Genomic DNA, 14,618 nt, shown 5'->3' on the forward strand with positions numbered 1-14,618 from the left:
GATCCACACAACCCTCAATTTGTAAATTCAATGCAATGCACTCGAATTGTTAAATAAAACACACCACACCTAATTTAGGGAATTAGAGCACAAACATAATAGGACCCCTATATCATTCAACAACTAAAAAAGAATTATAAAGCAAATGATGTGTTCGTGGTAGTAAAATCAATAACAAGTTCAAAACACCCGAATCCCTTGTACTTGTTGAAATATTCGATCTTTATGTGAAATAGGCATAAAGATTGAATCTTTATATTGAATTGTTGAAAGATTCGATCTTTATATGAAATAGGGCATAAAGATTGAATCTTTATATTGAATAGGCTTTGTTGTTAGCTCGAGAACTAGAGGATCTTTTATTAACCTCTATTAGGATCCACACAACCCTCAATTTGTAAATTCAATGCAATGCACTCGAATTGTTAGATTAAAAACACACACCTATTTGAGGGAATTAGACTCACAAACATAATAGGACCCTATATCATTCAACAACTAAAAAAAGAATTATAAAGCAATATGTATTTGTTGATAGTAAAATCATAACAAGTCTCAAAACACATGAATCCCCTTGTACTTGTTGAAATATTCGATCTTTATATGAAATAGGGCATAAAGATTGAATCTTATATGAATTGTTGAAAGATTTCATCTTTATATGAAATAGGGCATAAAGATTGAATCTTTATATTGAATAGGCTTTGTTGTTAGCTCGAGAACTAGAGGATCTTTTATTAACCTCTATTAGGATCCACACAACCCTCAATTTGTAAATTCAATGCAATGCACTCGATTGTTAAATTAAAACACACACACCTGATTTGAGGGAATTAGACTCACAAACATAATAGGACCCTATATCATTCAACAACTAAAAAAAGAATTATAAAGCAAATGATGTGTTCGTGGATAGTAAAATCATAACAAGTCTCAAAACACCCGAATCCCCTGTACTTGTTGAAATATTCGATCTTTATATGAAATAGGGCATAAAGATTGAATCTTTATATTGAATTGTTGAAAGATTCATCTTTATATGAAATAGGGCATAAAGATTGAATCTTTATATTGAATTGGCTTTGTTGTTAGCTCGAGAACTATAAAATCTTTTATTAACCTCTATTAGGATCCACACAACCCTTAATTTGTAAATTCATGCAATGCACTCGAATTGTTAAATAAAAATCCACACACACACCTAATATAAGGGAATTAGAGTCACAAACATAATAGGACCATACATCATTCAACAACTAATATAAAGAATTATAAAGCAAATGATGTGTTCGTGGTTAGTAAAATCAATAACAAGTATCAAAACACCCGAATCCCCTTGTACTTATTGAATATTCGATCTTTATATGAAATAGGGCATAAAGATTGAATCTTTAATTGAATTGTTGAAAGATTCGATCTTTATATGAAATAGGGCATAAAGATTGAATCTTTATATTGAATAGGCTTTGTTGTTAGCTCGAGAACTAGAGGATCTTTTATTAACCTCTATTAGGATCCACACAACCCTCAATTTGTAAATTCAATGCAATGCACTCGAATTGTAAATTAAAACACACACCTGATTTGAGGGAATTCAGACTCACAAACATAATAGGACCCCTATATCATTCAACAACTAAAAAAAAGAATTATAAAGCAAATGATGTATTTGTGGATAGTAAAATCATAACAAGTCTCAAAACACCCGAATCCCCTTGTACTTGTTGAAAGATTCGATCTTAATATGAAATAGGGCATAAAGATTGAATCTTTATATTGAATTGTTGAAAGATTCAATCTTTATATGAAATAGGGCATAAAGATTGAATCTTTATATTGAATAGGCTTTGTTGTTAGCTCGAGAACTAGAGGATCTTTTATTAACCTCTATTAGGATCCACACAACCCTCAATTTGTAAATTCAATGCAATGCACTCGAATTGTTAAACTAAAACTGATGCATGAGATGATTTGGATACTTGTTCTTGGATACTCTTGAGGCATGATGTCAAATAGAAGTGTGTAGAGTTCTAGTTATGTTAGAACTCATATCTTTATTGCTTTCCTAGTTCTACTTGTATTAGGAATCATGGTTGCCTACGTTCTTAAAACGATGGATTTTACATAATTCAAAGAGTCTAGAGAGTCTAGGACTTAGGGACTTGTCCTAAGCCTATTAGGATTATAGTTTATTATGTTTTCCTAGTAGCATTAGGTTATTTCTTTCCTACTAGGATTAGCATAATTAAACTAGTATAAATAGGGTCTATGTAGTTCGAATTTAGATGGTGAAAAATAATAATTTTGTGAGTTTTAGTGTTACCCAAATCCTCTTGAGTGCTGGTGGCTTAGCCTTTATGCATTCAAAACCCTTAGTATTATTCCTTGTGGTGACTTAGCCTTTATCATTGAATAAACTAAGTACAATCCAGTTTTGTTTTGTTTAGTTGGTGGCTTTGCCTTTATGCTAATCAAACAATTCGAACCTTTTATGTTATTCTTGGTGATTAAATTCTTTATGGTATTGACATAAAAGCCTATCAAACCCTTAGTTTGATATTCGTGGTGATTAAATTCTTTATCGAAAATCAACTAAGTTCTATCCTTTATTTCTGTTAGCTTCCGCACTTGTTATTTGATCTTAGAAGATTAAATACATCATATGGTATCAAGAGCTTTGGTGACATCCATTGAAGAAGGCCTCTCGAGCTTTCATCCAGTTCATACTATTGCTCGAAATTTTTTGCCTCTAAGGGGGAGTATTAGATCTTCAAGAAAGTCTTAACGATCAAATCTTTTTTCCAAGATTTTTGATTTTCACAAAGTTTCATGAAAGGACATCATTATTCATTGTCAAGTGGTGAAAGAAATCATCCAAGATCCACAAAACATCCAAGAAAAAAACCTCCCGTACCAGCCAGTTTTTTGGGGTAAATTTGAGAGCTTCGTTCTCCCACCTCCAAAAGAATTTTTGGGTGATTCTTGATCCTAAATTTGACTACTATTTGTCTACTTTGCTATCCTACAATTTCGTAAGGTTTGAAGTTGATTTGATATATGTTCAAGACTGATTTTTCGAATTGGTCAAAAACCGGGTTAATCTGGCACAATGTTGCGAGATTTAAAACTGCGAACAATTGGCTTTGAATTTTTGACTGAAATTTCGGTCGAGTATTGCAGACACATAGATCTAGGACCTGAAAAAATTTCACATGATTTCGAGTTGTTTTTCCTGGTATTCGTCACTTTTACTTGCATCAAAGTTCTGGGCAGGTTACAGGAAAATTTATGGATCAAATCTCCGCAAATGGCAAAATCCGTGGACGTATTTTTTCAAGAAGGGGAGTATGATGCATGAGATGATGTGGATACTTGTTCTTGGATACTCTTGAGGCATGATGTCAAATAGAAGTGTGTAGAGTTCTAGTTATGTTAGAACTCATATCTTTATTGCTTTCCTAGTTCTACTTGTATTAGGAATCATGGTTTTGCCTACGTTCTTAAAACGATGGATTTTACATGATTCAAAGAGTCTAGAGAGTCTAGGACTTAGGGACTTGTCCTAAGCCTATTAGGGTTATAGTTTATTATGTTTTCCTAGTAGCATTAGGTTATTTATTTCCTACTAGGATTAGCATAATTAAACTAGTATAAATAGGGTCTATGTAGTTCGAATTTAGATGGTGAAAAAATATAATTTGTGAGTTTGAGTGTTTACCCAAATCCTCTTGAGTGCTGGTGGCTTAGCCTTTATGCATTCAAAACCCTTAGTATTATTCCTTGTGGTGGCTTAGCCTTTATCATTGAATAAACTAAGTACTATCCAGTTTTGTTTTGTTTAGTTGGTGGCTTTGCCTTTATGCTAATCAAACAATTCGAACCTTTTATGTTATTCTTGGTGATTAAATTCTTTATAGAATTGACATAAAAGCCTATCAAACCCTTAGTATGATATTCGTGGTGATTAAATTCTTTATCGAAAATCAACTAAGTTCTATCCTTTATTTCTGTTAGCTTCCGCACTTGTTATTTGATCTTAGAAGATTAAATACATCAAAAACAATTCACACCTAATTTAAGGGAATTAGAGTCACAAACATAATAGGACCCCTATATCATTCAACAACTAAAAAAAGAATTATAAAGCAAATGATGTGTTCGTGGTTAGTAAAATCAATAACAAGTATCAAAACACCCGAATCCCCTTTTACTTGTTAAATATTCGATCTTTATATGAAATAGGGAATAAAGATTGAATCTTTATATTGAATTGTTGAAAGATTCGATCTTTATATGAAATAGGGCATAAAGATTGAATCTTTATATTGAATAGGCTTTGTTGTTAGCTCGAGAACTAGAGGATTTTTTATTAACCTCTATTAGGATCCACACAACCCTCAATTTGTGAAATTCAATGCAATGCACTCGAATTGTTGAATTAAAAACACACACACCTGATTTGAGGGAATTAGACTCACAAACATAATAGGACCCCTATATCATTCAACAACTAAAAAAAGATTATAAAGCAAATGATGTGTTCGTGGTTATAAAATCCATAACAAGTCTCAAAACACCCGAATCCCCATGTACTTGTTAAAATATTCGATCTTTATATGAAATAGGGCATAAAGATTGAATCTTTATATTGAATTGTTGAAAGATTCAATCTTTATATGAAATAGGGCATAAAGATTGAATCTTTATATTGAATTGGCTTTGTTGTTAGCTCGAGAACTAGAGGATCTTTTATTAACCTCTATTAGGATCCACACACCCCTAATTTGTAAATTCAGTGCAATGCACTCGAATTGTTAAACTAAAACCCATTCACACCTAATTTAAGGGAATTAGAGTCACAAACATAATAGGACCCCTATATCATTCAACAACTAAAAAAAGAATTATAAAGCAAATGATGTGTTCGTGGTTAGTAAAATCAATAACAAGTATCAAAACACCGAATCCCCTTGTACTTGTTGAAATATTCGATCTTTATGTGAAATAGGGCATAAAGATTGAATCTTTATATTGAATTGTTGAAAGATTCGATCTTTATATGAAATAGGGCATAAAGATTGAATCTTTATATTGAATAGGCTTTGTTGTTAGCTCGAGAACTAGAGGATCTTTTATTAACCTCTATTAGGATCCACACAACCCTCAATTTGTAAATTCAATGCAATGCACTCGAATTGTTAAATTAAAACACACACCTGATTTGAGGGAATAAGACTCACAAACATAATAGGACCCCTATATCATTCAACAACTAAAAAAAGAATTATAAAGCAAATGATGTATTTGTGGATAGTAAAATCAATAACAAGTCTCAAAACACCCGAATCCCCTTGTACTTGTTGAAATATTCGATCTTTATATGAAATAGGGCATAAAGATTGAATCTTTATATTGAATTGTTGAAAGATTCAATCTTTATATGAAATAGGGCATAAAGATTGAATCTTTATATTGAATAGGGTTTGTTGTTAGCTCGAGAACTAGAGGATCTTTTATTAACCTCTATTAGGATCCACACAACCCTCAATTTGTAAATTCAATGCAATGCACTCGAGTTGTTGAATTAAAACACCCACACCTGATTTGAGGGAATCAGACTCACAACATAATAGGACCCCTATATCATTCAACAACTAAAAAAAGAATTATAAAGCAAATGATGTGTTCGTGGATAGTAAAATCCATAACAAGTCTCAAAACACCCGAATCCCCATGTACTTGTTTAAATATTCGATCTTTATATGAAATAGGGCATAAAGATTGAATCTTAATATTGAATTGTTGAAAGATTCAATCTTTATATTGATACATATTGATTAAGCATTCAAGAGCATTCAAAGAAAGAAACAAGAACAAAGAAAGAGAACATAAGTGTTTGTTACAAACCGGTTCAATTTTATTGAACAACCACCAACTTTCACAAACCAAATACCACCAATCTAAGATCAAGTTATAACAATAAGCTTCTAACTTGCATCTACTTTGAGTTTCATCACAATTCAACGATTAAGTGAAAGAATTAAGCAAAGATTTGATAAAGGTCTAAACTGACCGGAAATACAATAAGCACACAGCTTAGTGTTTCAAGCATAAAAGCTTCAATTTTCATTCAAATGACTTAATTGCAAAAGGAGTACAAAGCTAACTTATATGGCTACAACATGTCCAAAAATCAGCTCATTTGGACGACTTAGCTATGCCAACTAGGCTAATAAAATAGAAGAAACAAAAATTACAACCATTACAGCACACTTCTAATAATTAGCTTAGCTACCCTATTGGACGAGTGAAAAAGAAAAACTACCAATTGGACATTAAAATAATATCTTAAAGTAAATATCCTCAAAATTCAAGCCAATTGAGAAGGAATGATCATTGCCCAAAATAGAAGAAAATGATGTTGTTGAACGTGAGAGCTGGGCAGATTGCTTTCCTTGCAATGAAGTCTTCTTCTTCTCATTTGCTATGCTTCTTTAGCCCTGTGAACTTCATGGTGCTTCACCTTCCTAAGTCTTCAATTCAGCTTGAGGTGGCACCAAAATGCAGCAAAAACATCTCCTAAAGCTTGCTTAGAAACCGGATTACAAGGAGCTAAACTAGCTTAACTCTTAAACATGATTAGCTTAGCTTAAACATGTAATTAGGCTACTTAATCACTTACTAAACTTGATTACCAATACATAATGATGATTAAGGTGTCATTAGTATTAGTTAATCTTGCTTAAGTAGAGATTAACAAAAGATTAACCTAATTAAGATGCTTAAGTAGAGTTTTAGGACAAACCGAGCTAGTTAAGCTTGTTATCACCTTGATTAGGACAATTTAAGCCCTTAAAGACCTTAATAATCCTCAATATTAACCAAACCCAGAAATTAAACAAACTTATGATTAATTTCAAGATCAGGTCAAATGCATATGCTTCATTCTCCCCTTCTTGAAGTAAGATTCGTCCTCGAATCTTGTTCTCTTTTTCACCTGAAACATGAAATTTATTGTTAGTGCACTCCCCTTCTTGAATTCTTTCTTGGTTTTTCTTTTTTTCAGTCTTTTCTTTTATTGGTATAAGGTTTGCACTCAAATTGTTTTCATGTAGCTCACTATTTTCAGTGGATTTTGGTTTCAAAATGAATGGTTCAAGTGTAATGGATTGATGGTTTGTTTTGAGGCTATAAGTGTTTTCATAACCATCATGTTGCACACGCCTATCATACATCCAAGGCCTTCCTAATAAGATTTCACAAGCCTCCATGGGTAACACATCACAAAGCACCTTATCTTCATAATAGCTGCCAAAAGAAAAACAAATTAGTGCTTGGTTAGAAATTTCAATTGAAGTTTCATGATTAACCCATTGAAGAAGGTAGGGTTTTGGATGCTGGATCAAGGAAGCTTCATTTCCTTAACCATGTTTAAGGATACTAGATTGGCGCAACTCCCACTATCTATCACAAGTGAACATTTCTTGCTTCCACTTCACAACTTGTCTTGAAAATCTGCTCCCTTTTCGTGAGGCCTTTGGAGCACCCCTCTTCATGGAGTAATCTTCTTGTTATGAGTAATGGACCTTCTTGGATTGGTTCAATCACCACTTCTTCCACCTGCTCCTCTTCTTCTTGTTGCTTGGATGCTTCTTCTTCTATGGCTTGAATGTCTACAAGAGTCATGACTCTCTTGTTAGGACATTTTGTTGCATAATGGCCATAGCCTTGGCATTTGTAGCACTTGACATCCTCCTTCTTTGTGAGCTTCTTTGGTTCATCTTGTGGAGTGTAAGATGAGTCTTCCTCCTTGTTATCTCTCCACGCCATCTTCTTCTTCTCCTTTTGATGTTTCTCCACTTTATGGTAATCTGAAAAGTTCATCCAAAGTAGAGTAAGGTTGCAATCCACCTTCCTCCTAATGTCTTTTCTAACCTCCTAGAAAACGTGACATGTTTGCTCCTCCTCTCTTGAACATCAAGTTTCATCACATTATTTCTCAAACTCATGATGTAATGTTCTACACCTTTATGATCTTGAGACAATTCAGCAAGTTGGTTATATAAATAAGAGTATAAGTAGATGGTAAAAACTTCTCTTCATTTTCTTTTTAAGTTAACCAACTCTTGATTTTAGGCTTTGTTTTCTACTCTAGCTATACAACATTCTCCCACCAAAGGGATGCATACCCCTTTAGCTTAGCTACAGCAACTTTAAAATTTAATCATCATACTCCTTAAGTTCAAAGATCCTTCACACCTTGAAACCCACTCCAAAAAGCATCTGGATTAAGGTTTCCATCAAACTCAGGAACTTCTAACTTAATGTCTCTAAAATCATCTTTCTTTTGTGGTTTTCTCCTAGTTCTTGAAGATTCAGAAAGAACCTCCTCACTACTATCATAAGCTACCCTTCATCCTCCACATTTCTCTCCTTAAAGGCCTCTTAAACCCCTCTCTAACAACAGTCATCAAATTAGCCATTTGTTCACTTAAGTGGCTATTTGATTCTCCACTCCTACCAACCTTGCTTCACTCAAGTTCATCCTCTTCTAAACTGATTTTCTTCACCTCCACTCATGATTGATTCAACCTCAAAAGAATAGGCTAGAAAGAAAGAAAAGAAGTGTGTTTGGCTTAGAATTAGGTTCGGTTTTGGGGGGGATTGTGTTTGGGTTTTGTTGTGTGTTTAATGTGTTTAGGGATGAATTAGAATGCTCTTAATCAACCTACAGCTCTGATACCAAATGATACATATTGATTAAGCATTCAAGAGCATTCAAAGAAAGAAACAAGAACAAAGAAAGAGAACATAAGTGTTTGTTACAAACCGGTTCAATTAGATTGAACAACCACCACTTTCACAAACCAAATACCACCAATCTAAGATCAAGTTATAACAATAAGCTTCTAACTTGCATCTACTTTGAGTTTCATCACTAATTCAACGATTAAGTGAAAGAATTAAGCAAAGATTTGATAATGGTCTAAACTGACCGGAAATACAATAAGCACACAGCTTAGTGTTTCAAGCATAAAAGCTTCAATTTTCATTCAAATGACTTAATTCCAAAAGGAGTACAAAGCTAACTTATATGGCTACAACATGTCCAAAAATCAGCTCATTTGGACGACTTTAGCTATGCCAACTAGGCTAATAAAATAGAAGAAACAAAAATTACAACCATTACAGCACACTTCTAATAATTAGCTTAGCTACCCTATTGGACGAGTGAAAACAGAAGAACTACCAATTGGACATTAAAATAAATATCTTAAAGTAAATATCCTCAAAAGCTCAAGCCAATTGGAGAAGGAATGATCATTACCCAAAACAGAAGAAAAGATGTGTGAACGTGAGATGCTGGGCAGCATTGCTTTCCTTGCATGAAGTCTCTCTTCTCATTTGTATGGCTTCTTTAGCCCATGTGAACTTCACATGTGCTTTCTACTCTTCCTAAGTCTTCAATTCAGCTTGAGGTGGCACCAAAATGCAGCAAAAAATCTCCTAAAGCTTGCTTAGAAACCGGATTACAAGGAGCTAAACTAGCTTAACTCTTAAACATGATTAGCTTAGCTTAAACATGTAATTAGGCTACTTAATCACTTACTAAACTTGATTACCAATACATAATGATGATTAAGGTGTCATTAGTATTAGTTAATCTTGCTTAAGTAGAGATTAACAAAAGATTAACCTAATTAAGATGCTTAAGTAGAGTTTTAGGACAAACCGAGCTAGTTAAGCTTGTTATCACCTTGATTAGGACAATTTAAGCCCTTAAAGACCTTAATAATCCTCAATATTAACCAAACCCAGAAATTAAACAAACTTATGATTAATTTCAAGATCAGGTCAAATGCATATGCTTCATTCTCCCCTTCTTGAAGTAAGATTCGTCCTCGAATCTTGTTCTCTTTTTCACCTGAAACATGAAATTTATTGTTAGTGCACTCCCCTTCTTGAATTCTTTCTTGGTTTTTCCTTTTTTCAGTCTTTTCTTTTATTGGTATAAGGTTTGCACTCAAATTGTTTTCATGTAGCTCACTATTTTCAGTGGATTTTGGTTTCAAAATGAATGGTTCAAGTGTAATGGATTGATGGTTTGTTTTGAGGCTATAAGTGTTTTCATAACCATCATGTTGCACACGCCTATCATACATCCAAGGCCTTCCTAATAAGATTTCACAAGCCTCCATGGGTAACACATCACAAAGCACTTTATCTTCATAATAGCTGCCAAAAGAAAAACAAATTAGTGCTTGGTTAGAAATTTCAATTGAAGTTTCATGATTAACCCATTGAAGAAGGTAGGGTTTTGGATGCTGGATCAATGGAAGCTTCATTTCCTTAACCATGTTTAAGGACACTAGATTGGGCAAACTCCCACTATCTATCACAAGTGAACATTTCTTGCTTTCCACTTCACAACTTGTCTTGAAAATCTGCTCCCTTTTCGTGAGGCCTTTGGAGCACCCCCTTCATGGAGTAATCTTCTTGTTATGAGTAATGGACCTTCTTGGATTGGTTCAATCACCACTTCTTCCACCTGCTCCTCTTCTTCTTGTTGCTTGGATGCTTCTTCTTCTATGGCTTGAATGTCTACAAGAGTCATGACTCTCTTGTTAGGACATTTTGTTGCATAATGGCCATAACCTTGGCATTTGTAGCACTTGACATCCTCCTTCTTTGTGAGCTTCTTTGGTTCATCTTGTGGAGTGTAAGATGAGTCTTCCTCCTTGTTATCTCTCCACGCCATCTTCTTCTTCTCCTTTAAATGTTTCTCCACTTTTAAAGCAAACTTGAAGAGTTCATCTAAGGTAGAATAAGGTTGTAACTCCACCTTCCTCCTAATTCTTTTCTAATCCTCCTAGAAACGTGCCATAGTTTGCTCTCTCTTTCTGTACATCAATTTCATTAACAATTTTCAAACTCATGGATGTAATGTTCTACCCCTTTATGGTCTTGAGAATTCGCAATTGTTATATCAAATCAAGGTGTAAGTAGATGGTAAAAACTTCTCCCTCATTTTCTTTTTTAGCTTACTCCAACTCTTGATTTAGGCTTTTGTTTCTATTCTAGCTAATACAACATTCTCCCACCAAAGGGATGCATACCCTTTAGCTTAGCTACAGCAACCTTGAAAGATTTAACATCATCATACTCCTTAAGTTCAAAGATCCTCTCACACCTTGAAACCCACTCCAAATAAGCATCTGGATTAAGGTTTCCATCAAACTCAGGAACTTCTAACTTAATGTCTCTAAAATCATCTTTCTTTTGTGGTTTTCTCCTAGTTCTTGAAGATTCAGAAAGAACCTCCTCACTACTATCATAAGCTACACCTTCATCCTCCACATTTTCTTCCTTAAAGGTCCTCTAAACCCTTCTAACAACAGTCATCAAATTAGCCATTTGTTCACTTAAAGTGGCTATTTGATTCTCCACTCCTACCAACCTTGCTTCACTCAAGTTCATACCCCTTCTAAACTGATTTTCTTCACCTCCACTCATGATTGATTCAACCTCAATGAAAGTTAGGCTAGAAAAAGAAAAGAAGTGTGTTTGGGCTTAGAATAGGTTCGGTTTTGGGGGGGATTGTGTTTGGGTTTTTTTATGTGTGTTTAATGTGTTTAAGGGATGAATTAGAATGCTCTTAACCAACCTACAGCTCTGATACCAAATGATACATATTGATTAAGATTCAAGAGCATTCAAAGAAAGAAACAAGAACAAAGAAAGAGAACATAAAGTGTTGTTACAAACCGGTTCAATTAGATTGAACAACCACCACTTTCACTAACCAAATACCACCAATCTAAGATCAAGTTATAACAATAAGCTTCTAACTTGCATCTACTTTGAGTTTCATCACCAATTCAACGATTAAGTGAAAGAATTAAGCAAAGATTTGATAAAGGTCTAAACTGACCGAAATACAATAAGCACACAGCTTTAGTTTTCAAGCATAAAAGCTTCAATTTTCATTCAAATGACTTAATTCCAAAAGGAGTACAAAGCTAACTTATATGGCTACAACATGTCCAAAAATCAGCTCATTTGGACGACTTTAGCTATGCCAACTAGGCTAATAAAATAGAAGAAAAAAATTACAACCATTACAGCACACTTCTAATAATTAGCTTAGCTACCCTATTGGACGAGTGAAAACAGAAAAACTACCAATTGGACATTAAAATAATATCTTAAAGTAAATATCCTCAAAAGCTCAAGCCAATTGGAGAAGGAATGATCATTGCCCAAAACAGAAGAAAATGATGTGCTGAACGTGAGATGCTGGGCAGCATTGCTTTCCTTGGATGAAGTCTCTTCTTCTCATTTGTATGGCTTCTTTAGCCCATGTGAACTTCACATGTGCTCTACTCTTCCTTAAGTCTTCAATTCAGCTTGAGGTGGCACCAAAATGCAGCAAAAACATCTCCTAAAGCTTGCTTAGAAACCGGATTACAAGGAGCTAAACTAGCTTAACTCTTAAACATGATTAGCTTAGCTTAAACATGTAATTAGGCTACTTAATCACTTACTAAACTTGATTACCAATACATAATGATGATTAAGGTGTCATTAGTATTAGTTAATCTTGCTTAAGTAGAGATTAACAAAAGATTAACCTAATTAAGATGCTTAAGTAGAGTTTTAGGACAAACCGAGCTAGTTAAGCTTGTTATCACCTTGATTAGGACAATTTAAGCCCTTAAAGACCTTAATAATCCTCAATATTAACCAAACCCAGAAATTAAACAAACTTATGATTAATTTCAAGATCAGGTCAAATGCATATGCTTCAAGAATTATAAAGCAAATGATGTGTTCGTTGTTAGTAAAATCAATAACAAGTATCAAAACACCCGAATCCCCTTTTACTTGTTGAAATATTCGATCTTTATGTGAAATAGGGCATAAAGATTGAATCTTTATATTGAATTGTTGAAAGATTCGATCTTTATATGAAATAGGGCATAACGATTGAACTTTATATTGAATAGGCTTTGTTCTTAGCTCGAGAACTAGAGGATTTTTTATTAACCTCTATTAGGATCCACACAACCCTCAATTTGTGAAATTCAATGCAATGCACTCGAGTTGTTGAATTAAAACAACACACCTGATTTGAGGGAATAAGATCACAAACATAATAGGACCCCTATATCATTCAACAACTAAAAAAAGATTATAAAGCAAATGATGTTGTCGTGGATAATAAATCCATAACAAGTCTCAAAACACCCGAATCCCTGTACTTGTTAAATATTCGATCTTTATATGAATAAGGGCATAAAGATTGAATCTTTATTGAATTGTTAAAATTCATCTTTATATGAAATAGGCATAAAGATTGAATCTTTATATTGAATGGCTTTGTTGTTAGCTCGAGAACTAGAGGATCTTTTATTAACCTCTATTAGGATCCACACAACCTCAATTTGTAAATTCATGCAATGCACTCGAATTGTTAATAAAACACACAACACCTATTTAGGGAATTAGATCACAAACATAATAGGACCCTATATATTAACAACAAAAAAAGAATTATAAAGCAAATGATGTGTTCGTGGTAGTAAAATCAATAACAAGTTCAAACACCCGAATCCCCTTGTACTTGTTGAAATATTCGTCTTTATGAAAAGGGCATAAAGATTGAATCTTATATTGAATTGTTGAAAGATTGATCTATATGAAATAGGCATAAAGATTGAATCTTTATATTGAATAGGCTTTGTTGTTACCGAGAACTAGAGGATCTTTTATTAACGCTCTATTAGGATCCACACACCTCATTTGTAATTCAATGCAATGCACTTGAATTATTAAATTAAAATACACGCACGACTGATTTGAGGGAATTAGACTCACAAACATAATAGGACCCTATATCATTCAACAACTAAAAAAGAATTAAAAGCAAATGATGTTTGGGATAGTAAATCCATAACAAGTCTCAAAACACCGAATCCCCTGTACTTGTTTGAAATATTCGATCTTATATGAAATAGGGCATAAGATTGAATCTTTATATTGAATTGTTGAAAGATTCAATCTTTATAAAATAGGCATAAAGATTGAATCTTTATATTGAATAGGTTTGTTGTTAGCTCGAGAACTAGAGATTCTATTACTCTATTAGGATCCACACACCCTCAATTTGTAAATTCAATGCAATGCACTCGAGTTGTTAATTAAAACACATCACACCTATTTGAGGGAATAGACTCACAAACATAATAGGGACCCTATATCATTCACAACTAAAAAAAGAATTATAAAGCAAATGATGTGTTCCGTGGATAGTAAAATCAATACAAGTTCAAAACACCCGAATCCCTTGTACTTGTTGAAATATTCGACTTTATATGAAATAGGGCATTAAAGATTGAAATCTTTATATTGAATTGTTAAAAGATTCAATCTTTATATGGAATAGGGCATAAAGATTGAATCTTTATATTGAATTGGCTTTGTTGTTAGCTCGAGAACTAGAGGATCTTTTATTAACCTCTAATTGGATCCACACAACCCTCAATTTGTAAATTCAATGCAATGCACTCGAATTGTTAAATTAAAACTCATACACACCTAATTTGAGGGAATTAGAC

This window comes from Beta vulgaris, unplaced genomic scaffold (assembly GCF_026745355.1).
Source record: "Beta vulgaris subsp. vulgaris cultivar EL10 unplaced genomic scaffold, EL10.2 EL10_2_Chr_UnSca1, whole genome shotgun sequence".
NCBI lineage: Eukaryota > Viridiplantae > Streptophyta > Magnoliopsida > Caryophyllales > Amaranthaceae > Beta > Beta vulgaris.